Here is a 9,611-nt window from a genome sequence, read left to right as displayed (position 1 = left end):
GTGGGACGGGGCTGGGAGGGGGCTCATGGGGAAGGACATGTATGTGTACAGATCACTGCTCCACATTGCTGTACTGTAGAAACCAGCACCACACTGTAAAGCAATTATCCTCCAATTAAATGTTTAATTTAAAATTTAAAAAATTTTTTAATGTTTTTCATTTAAAAAACATTTTTTAACGCTTTTTGAAAAGAGAGGAAAAGGTGGGGTCAATGGCTGCTCCCCTTCAATTTGAGTTTTGTAGCTGCTTCACAACAGCAAGTGTGCAAGCCTCATCACTCAGGCACGTCCAGCTCTTGGCAGCCCCACGGACTGTAGCCCGCCAGACCCCTCTGTCCATGGGATTCTCCAGGCAAGAATACTGGAGCGCGTAACAATTCCCTTCTCCGGGGGATCTTCCTGACTCAGGGATCAAACCTTGGTCTCCTACAGTGCGGTGGACTTTTTACCGTCTGAGCCACCAGGGAAGCGCATTACAGCAGAGAAGGATGGGAGCGATGCTGTGGCGGTTTCCAGGCCTTAACACCGGCTTCCTCTGCCTGCTTCCTGGAGCCCAGCCCCCATGGCATGAGGAAGCCCAGTCTGTGGCAAGGCTCCGGTGGGGAGGGACTCAGTCCTCAGCGCCGGCCCTGACCTCCCACTCACCACTGACACCGCACACCAGCCAGGCGAGAGAGTCATCTGAGGCATGGGCCCTCCAGCCCCGGACAGGCTGGCCCAGCTGACACCAGCATTACCTGCTGGGCCTTCCCCAAGTTGCAGATTTGTGAACTCAATAACTGAACACCGTTTCTGTCGGCGACTAAGCTTTGCAGCGGTTTGTTGAACAGCAGTAGATAACAAAAAGCATTACATACCAGTGGTGTGACCACGGACACATGAGTCAATACCACTGAACCTTTGGAGGAAAACAAATCATGTTTGGCCTGTGGTTACAAATGCCTGAACTGGAATTTGAATCCAGGTTTGCCAAGGTCTAAAACCCTTGCTCTTTTCCTCTAAAAAATAATTGATGCCAGGTTCCCTCTGGCATCAACATTTCATGATTTCCTGGCAATGAAAGCTTGTAGAGATACAAAATCAGAAAGAAAGAAGGTCAAAGTCTTCAGATTGCTGTGTGTATCTTCACCACGCCTAAATCCAGGCTCCGACCTCCCCACAGTGAGGGTGGGGGGGAGCATCTGTAAACGCTGGTTTCCTGAACAAATAACTGCACTGCAGCCCAAGATGCTTCGTGCCTCTGCTGACTCCAGGAAATTTCAGAACACCCTTCCTGCACACTTCGCCCCTTTGCAACTTGGCTTACAATGTAGCATCCTGGGCGCAGTGCTCACCCTTCCCAAATGTCTTCCCTTACCGCACACAGATGCTGCAGAAACCTGCCTTCATAGTAAAGCTTTTCAGAAATGTTCATTCTTTTCTGTAGTCATTAAAAGCGCAAGATTTAGAGTCCAACAGATCCGGGATCATGCCCTGTCCCTGCAACTCACCAGCTTGGTTGCCTCATCCATGAATTGTTAGTATTATTTCTAAATCTTGCCAGCCTTCCTGGTGTGACTCAGGTTTGATAGTCTCATTATTTAGTAGGAAGACTTTTCTCATTCCTCCAGATGTGTATGCAGATCAGACCACCAAAATGCACAGGATACCAGCTCTGTGCCAGCTGTACCAGAGGGGCATTCAGGCAGAGAACAGGTGCCCCAGCATCCACCATGGACCTGGCACAGAGCAGGTGTTGCCTTATAATAGTCTCAGTTCTCTGATCCATTGCTTAGAGATAGGATGCCAGAACCTGTGGGGGCCTGCATAAAATCCAGATGTTACCTTGAAAGCACAACTTTTATTACTCAGCTGCTGGTGGAGGAAGTCAAACAGCAGGATATTTTAAGCACATGCTCACAGCAAAGGCCCACACTTTCCCTTCCTCACCGTGAGCTGCTGATAGCTGGCAGCCAGGCCAGGGGCTACATCCCCACCTTCTTTGCCTCCAGACAATGATGTATTTCATTTGGGGGCTGGGACGTGTGTGTGGCATCACCGACTCAATGCACATGAGTTTGAGTAAACTCCGGGAGCTGGTGATGGACAGGGAGGCCTGGCATGCTGCAGTCCATTGGGTCGAAAAGAGTCAGACACGACGGAGTGACTGCACTGAACTGACTGAACTGATGTGTGTGTGTGATTTTACTTTTTTTTAATTGGAGTACAATCGCTTTACAATGTTATATTACATTCTGCTGTACGACAACATGAATCAGCTGTATCTTTACATGTATCCCCTCCCTCTTGCGCCGGGCTGGGATTTTTAAGAAGCAGGTGTGCCTTGCCCCCTCTCTGCAGGCTAACTCCCTCCCTATTCACCGGCTTAGTTCCGTACACTTAGCTCAGACCTCAGGGACAACAGAACCGCACAAGGAGCCTGGCTCCCTGAGGAAAACCAGTCACACCTCCAGGAAGAGGAGTCGTCAAACTCCTATGAAGAGCCAGACAGTGAGCGGGAAAGATGGGACTCAAGTCCCAGTGCATCTGATAGACACGTGTGTGCTTTCGGCATACACACACACATGCATGCACACACGCACACACATGCACATGCACACACATACGTGCACACATGCACGCACATACACATGCACGCTTATACACGCGCGCACACATGTATGCGCGTGCACATTCGCACACACACAAACGCGTGCCCGCACATATGCACATGCGTGTGCACACACATGCACACGCACACACATGCACACTCGCGCACACACAAATGTGTGCCCGCACACACGCACGTGCACACACATGCACACGTGCACGCGCACATAAACGCACGCACATACACACGCACACACATACACACGCGCGGCGTGCCGTCTCCCTCTGCCATCTCACGTCACCAAATGACGCACCTGCGCCCCTCACCGCCGGCCCTGGCAGTAAGGTTCGCTTCTCTGCGCCTCGGGGACTGGTTGGAAGAACCCCTTGGGCTCCAGCCACCCGCGGGAACCCAGTGAGACCGCCAGGCTTATGAACCGGCCCGGCTTCCTCTCCGAGGCTGAGAGAACGTTGTCAACCGGGTGCCGGGCCGGGGACAAACGGCCCCCACTGGGAGGAGAGGGTCACAGGGAACCACCTCTGAACCAAGAGTGAAGGCCACCCCGGAACCTGAGCTGACTTAGTGTGCTGCAAAGGTGCTGCCCCCTTGGCTGAGGCTGTCCCTGACACATATGGAAAAACAGTTTGGAGCCCACGCAGGGAAGCTAAGATGGGTCCCTGCAGCTGTCGGCTGGCGCAGCTGCGTGATGAGCCGGGTGGGAGAGGCTGGATTTCCCCCTGTTCCGGTTCTCTCTACCCAGTCTCAGGGAGACGGGGCCCCAGGGGAGAAAGGACTTGGAAAAGGAGCATACTAAGACCAGACAACGATTTCAGAAAACAGCGACCGAGCCACGGGGAGCAGGCAGTGGGGGGTGCTGGGGGCGAGAGGCAGACGGAAGGGGCTACCAGACGGGCAGGAGCTGCGAGCTCTGCTCCCCGCCCCCTCTCTGCTCTGGGTCCCTGCAGGGGGCAGCAACACTCACCCCACTTTCAGGCACACAGCCCCCTGAGTTCACAGCACCGTCTTCAGAGTCAGAGAAGATGAACTTGATCCTGGCCCCACCCTGGCTGCATTTTGGAGAAAGTTCCTCGTCTTGCTGGGCTTCCCTTTTTTCTGTCCTCCAATGGAGGGCATAATATGTATCGATTTGCAGGGCTGGTCTAAAGATGGAAGGAAGTAGCATTAAGTGAAAGTTCAGGGCCTTTGCTCTTACTTCAGCCCCTCTGCCCTTCTGCATGGTTTCCTCCTGCACTTCCTTCAATTCTCCTAAACAAAGAGACCCTTTCTGACCACCCATCTGAAAATGCAGCTCCCGTCACTCTCTGACCGGCTGAGTGCCTTGATACTTTTGGTCACGGCTTCATTGTCATAGGTTAGATATTTGTTTGCCTGACTATAACACCGCGCATGCAAGGAAGCCCCTTGAAGACCATGCCTGTGTCTGTTTGTTCATCACTGTGTTGCCAGAGCCACAAAGAGTCCCTGGATGCAGTCTGAGTGCAATAAATACACCGATATTTATTTGTAATAAATTGTACATTAAATAATTGTACATGTAAATAAATTGTAGTAAAAACAATTGGATACCCACGCAGAGCATTCTGCTGAGCCAGAGAGCTGTTTCCTTTCCAAGTCCAGCCACCCGTTGAAGGGAATGGGGGAGAGGGAGGAAGCCCACCAACATTTATGGAAGAGCACCTTCCCGCCAGTCAAAGCCCGTGTGCTGGAGCAGCCTACTCTCAACTGGCCTGGGGTGAGAATCAAGTGGAGTTGACTTTTGCGTATAATTTCTTTTCTTAGCTACTAGATTTAATTTTAGGGCTTCCCTAGTGGTTCAGACAGTAAAGAATCCACCTTCAACGCAGGAGACAAGGGTTTGATCCCTGGATCAGAAAGATCCCCTGGAGAAGGAAATAGCTACCCACTCCAGTATTTTTGCCTGAAGAATTCCATGGACAGAAGAGCCTGGCAGGTTACAGTCCATGGGGTCGCAGAGATTTGAGCTCCTGAATTTAAGTTTCCAAAAAAACAGTATTATATCAGCTGTTCTCAAACTTCACTCCACCAAGCCCTAAATTTCCCCAGTTGCCAGGTGGCTGCAGAGAGGCACCCACCGCGTGGAGTTCCCACGAGCCCTGCTTCAACAATTAGGAAGCGGCAGAGTCCAGATGAGAACACAGCTCCATCTGACCACAGCCCACCATCTTCCACCGAATCAACTTCCGCGGCAGCTGGCTTTCCTGAAACCAAACCTGGTCAGTTACCTGGGAGTTCTCTCGTTATTCCAGCTGCTTCAAAACTGAGTAGGCATGGCCCGTCCCTCAAAGCTGCTCACGGACAGCCTCCTCACGAAGGGGACAGATGGGAAGCAGAGGCATAGCAAAGAAATGGGAAGGGTCTCCAGTCATAGATACAGCAGAGACCCCAGTCCCAAGGCAAGCCAGAGAGCCCACTGCAGCAGCAGGGATCCAAGGTGGACAGAGCTTTCTGAGCTCCCAAATAGGAATAATACCTGCTCTTCCTGACTCCCAGGACATTATGTGAATCAATGCATAGTCAATGTGCAGGCTCTTTGAAAGCTTTAAAGACAGACTCCAGGAAGCCCTTCTTATTATGTTGATTCCATTCCTGATGGTCTAATGATGACTGCAGAATTTCAAAAAAGGGGAAGCCTTGGGGATGGCAACCTCAGTAGGGCCCTGGGTACGGCCTTGAAGTTGCACTTGAATAATAAGAAAATCGATTTTTGCTTATGCTGTAGTTTATTTGAGGTATCTTGAGAGGGCAGGCAGAGATGAAGGGGGCCTAGAGCCCCAAGGGCCCCTTGACAGCCCTACTATATGTGAGCTGAAGCAAATCAGTTGAATTCTGTGTGCCTCGGTTTCCTCACTTGAGAAGTAGATTGATATTTAAAAGCACAGTGAACAGACTAAGGACACAGCTGGGGAAGGAGAAGGTGGGAGGAATGGAGAGATATTTTACCATATGTGAAATAGAGCCTGTGGGAATTTGCTGTATGAATCAGGGAGCTGAAACGGGGGCTCTGTGACAACCTCGAGGGCTGGGATGGGGTGGGAGGCTCTCGAGGGAGGAGACATACGTATTCCTGTGGCCGATTCATGTTGATGAATGGCAGGAAACAGCACAATATTGTGAGGCATTATGCTCAGTAAAAGCAATTTTTTTAATTTTTTAAATAAACCAAACCATAATGACTCTGTAAAGGAGTTTTTGAAGGAAAAAAAGATGAGATGACAGGTTGGGGCAACTGAAGGCAGATTGGGTTACCCTGGTGTGAAGGCTCTTGACTAGGTGTGGTGTCTCTTTGGTTGGCGATGAGTTTTCCGTTTGCCGCCTTCTGCTTGCTTTGTGCTTCTTAGTTCCCAGCCTTGATGTCAACCAGAAGCTAGCCAGCCCATCACCATGCCCGTGAATCTCCAGAAGTGTCACTCCCTACCCCTGCTAGCTCTCTGCTTGTACTCCAGGAAGAACACACAGGTCCCAACGTGCTCAGAACCTCGGGGGTGGTGGCAGAGGCAGGCTCTTCGATCTCACTGAATCCCCAGTTCAAGGATCACATCTTTTCTGAACCAAAGAGAGGGGGCAGAGGTCCCCCGCCAGCTGAACCAGGAAAGGGAAGAAACAGGAGTTGTCACCAGCTATAAAAGAACTCATCTCCCGTGTACGTACCTCTCTCTCACTCCCGAGGGTGACCCAGTACCTCTCACTCCCCAGGGGTGACCTGTGAGATCAGCTCTCCATGGAGGCTCAGTGCACTCAGACAACAAAGGACAGAAGACAAGGAATCATGGAAAACCCTGCCCCACGGGGCACGCAAAAGCCATATGGGAGCCCGATTTGTAGACTAGCTGGACAAACACCCACAGGGGCCAACCTAGGAAGGTTGCCTGGCAGCTGGACTCCGGCTCGGTCTGTGGCTCTGACAACTCTGTGTGCATGCTCAGTTGTTCGTTATGCCCAACTCTTTGTGGCCCCATAGACGATAGCCTGCCAGGCTCCTCTGTCCATGGAATTGCCCAGAAAGAATACTGCAGGGGGTTGCCGTTTCTTACTCCAGAGGATCTTCCCAATGCAGGGGTTGAACCCCTGTGATCTGTGTCTCCGGCATTCACAGGCGGGTTCTTTACCACTAGCACTGCCTGGGAAGCCCTGACTACTCTGGGGTAGGGTAAAATGAAATCTCAAGAGTTCCAGACTTACCACGGTTACAATGAGGTCTTCCTCTACTAGGTTAGGTGGGTTTTACCCACCTACCTACATGCCCTTTATCCCTGGGTGGGGAAAATCAAGACTAATAACAATGAGTATGACTGAATAGCCTGTTTGGTTCAGGCTCTGTGCAATTCAGATGTGAAACACCCAGCCTCAACCTGCATGAAGTCCAGAGTCCCATAGAGGCTGTGACCGAGCGTCACTTTTACCCTGAACGTGCGTGCTTGAGAGCTAAGTCACTTCAGTCATGCCTGACTCTGTGTGACCCTATGGACCACAGCTTTCCAGGGTCCTCTGCCCCTGGGGTTTCCCAGGCAGGGGTACTGGAGTGGGTTCCATGTTCTTCTCCACTGTTGGATTATAGGAGACTGCGGAATCAAAGTTAACAGGACTCTGGAGCTGAGTAGTTCTTTAGCATACATATGGGCTCATTCTCCTTGATTGCCTATGACTTGGGTCCAGCCTTAATGTTTCAGGTGTTTTAATGTTAATAATATTTATTATTAACTAAATAATAAAGCTATCTTCCCAACTAACCAAGTCTTACCCTTTTACCCAACCTCACAAACCTAGCTCAGTGTAAAACATCATAGACTTGGATTTGTATCCCACATAAGCCTCTGCATGGATCTGCTACTTGGGGGAAGTCAATGTCTCTGAGCCAGTTTCCTCATCTCTAAAGTTAGGAAGAAAATACTACCTGACAAAGACATGCTTAGAGATAAATGAAGCAAGGGTCTGCTCACCCAACAGTGGACGTGAGACGGTTGCACATAAAACTCTGGGCTTCTCTAGGCAGGGAGGATGTTTAACAGCAGCACACTTGTATCTGTGCTCATTGGAAAACCCTTTCCAGTTCTGACCCAAGTAGACCCAATCTGACAGAGACTCTTACTTCCCAAGACTACAAAAACCATCTTCTGCACAAACATACTAGGTTGATTAAAAGCAATTAATTAGGGGGACATCCCTGGGGGTCCAGTGGTTACGACTCTGAGCTCCCAATGCAGGGGGCCCAAGTGTGATCCCTGGTCAGGGAACTAGATCCCGCATGCCACAGAAAAGATGGGAACAAAGATCTCACAGCTGCAAGGAAGACCTGGCACAGCCAAAGAAATAAATGATTTTTTTTAAGCAATTAAGAAGACCATCATGCCAGCAGCCCAGGGACATTCAGGAGGGAGGAACAGCCTGGAGAACCAAGAAACAGAGGCAGGTGTCAAATTCTGCTCTCACATTCAGGTGTCTGCCCCCTCCTCCCCTCTCGCCTTCCAGAGCATCTCTGCCCTGACAATGCAAACCAACCCCGTCCCGCCCGCCCCTTAAGTTCTATCGGTTGTCCCAGTTTTACACCACTGAAGTCCGAAACTGAGCGGTTAAAGGCAGAATTCTCCTCTGTCAGGGCAATAAAAGAGGCTTTGAATGATCATATTCCTTTTAGTCTCCTCTGGGCTGAGGAATCAAATAGCCCAGCTCCAAAACCAGGACACAGAGGGGATGATCAACGGAACCAACTCTTTGCCAAAAGAAGAGGAACACAGACGTGAGTGCGAAGCTGAGGCCTTCACTGTTCTTCTGAAAAGAGATCTGAGACCACTCCTGAGCTTCCACGGTGGCTCAACTGGTGAAGGATCCGCCTGCAGTGCGGGAGACCTGGGTCCAACCCCTGGGTGGGGAAGACCCCCTGGAAAAGGGAAAGGCTACCCACTCCCATATTCACGGACTGGATAGTCCATGGGGTCTCAGAGCGTCGGACACGATGAGCACCTTTCGCATACACACACGTACACTGGTAGTTTTAATTTTTGTATCATCACGATGAAGTATGTGGCACTGTACGGTCTTCCCAGCTCGTGCTAGTGCCAAAGACCTTGCCTGCCAGCCCAGGAGACGTGGGTTCCAGCCCTGGGTCGGGAAGAGTCCCTGGAGGAGGGCATGGGAACCCGGTCCAGTATGCTTGCCTGGAGAATCCCCATGGACAGAGGAGCCTGGTGGGCTACAGTCCACGGGATCGCAAAGAGTCAGACACAACTGAGCGACTCAGCAGGCACGCATGCACATGGCATCGTATCCAGCTCTCATTTCACAATAGAGACTTAGACTTCTCAAAATTATGTTTTTCATCTTTAACAACATCCAGAAACAAAGCCTGGGCTGGTGTTTTTGCAGGTATTCTTTTTAATGCATTTTTATCGTGAAATATTTCCATCTATTCAAGTGTTTACTCAAGAAGGAACATGATACAGTGATGAATGTATGCCCCCTCCCTGGCTTTATCAAATATTGACCTTTGGCAGTTATTACAGACTGAATGTTTGTGTCTCTCCAAAATCCATATGTTAAATGCTAATGTCCGATGTGATGGTACTAGGAGTTGGGATCTTTGGGGGGTAATTTGGTCAGGAAGATGGAATCCTAATGAATGGGATTAGTTCTCTTTCACAAGGGGGCTCCAAAAAGCTCTCTTGCCCTCTTCCTTCCATTTGAGGATACAACAAATATTTGGCAGTCTGCAACTGGAAAGAGTTTTCTCACCAGACACAACCATACTGACTCCCTGATCTCAGACTTCCAGCCTCCAGAACTGTTAGGAATCGATTTCTGTTGTTTGTGTACCACCTAGTCAGTGGTATTGTTACAGCAGCCTGAACTAAGACAGCGATATTTACTTAGGATGTCTTTTTGTAAAAAAAAATATAGCTGATATATGCTAGCTAGATAGCTAGCTAGATGAAAGAAAGAGAAATCTTTAAAGTACACGCACAATTTATAACCTGCTTTTCCGTTT

This window comes from Bos javanicus, chromosome 15 (genome assembly GCF_032452875.1).
Source record: "Bos javanicus breed banteng chromosome 15, ARS-OSU_banteng_1.0, whole genome shotgun sequence".
Lineage (NCBI taxonomy): Eukaryota > Metazoa > Chordata > Mammalia > Artiodactyla > Bovidae > Bos > Bos javanicus.
The sequence above is the reverse complement of the archived record's forward strand: the minus strand, read 5'-3'. Positions refer to the sequence as shown.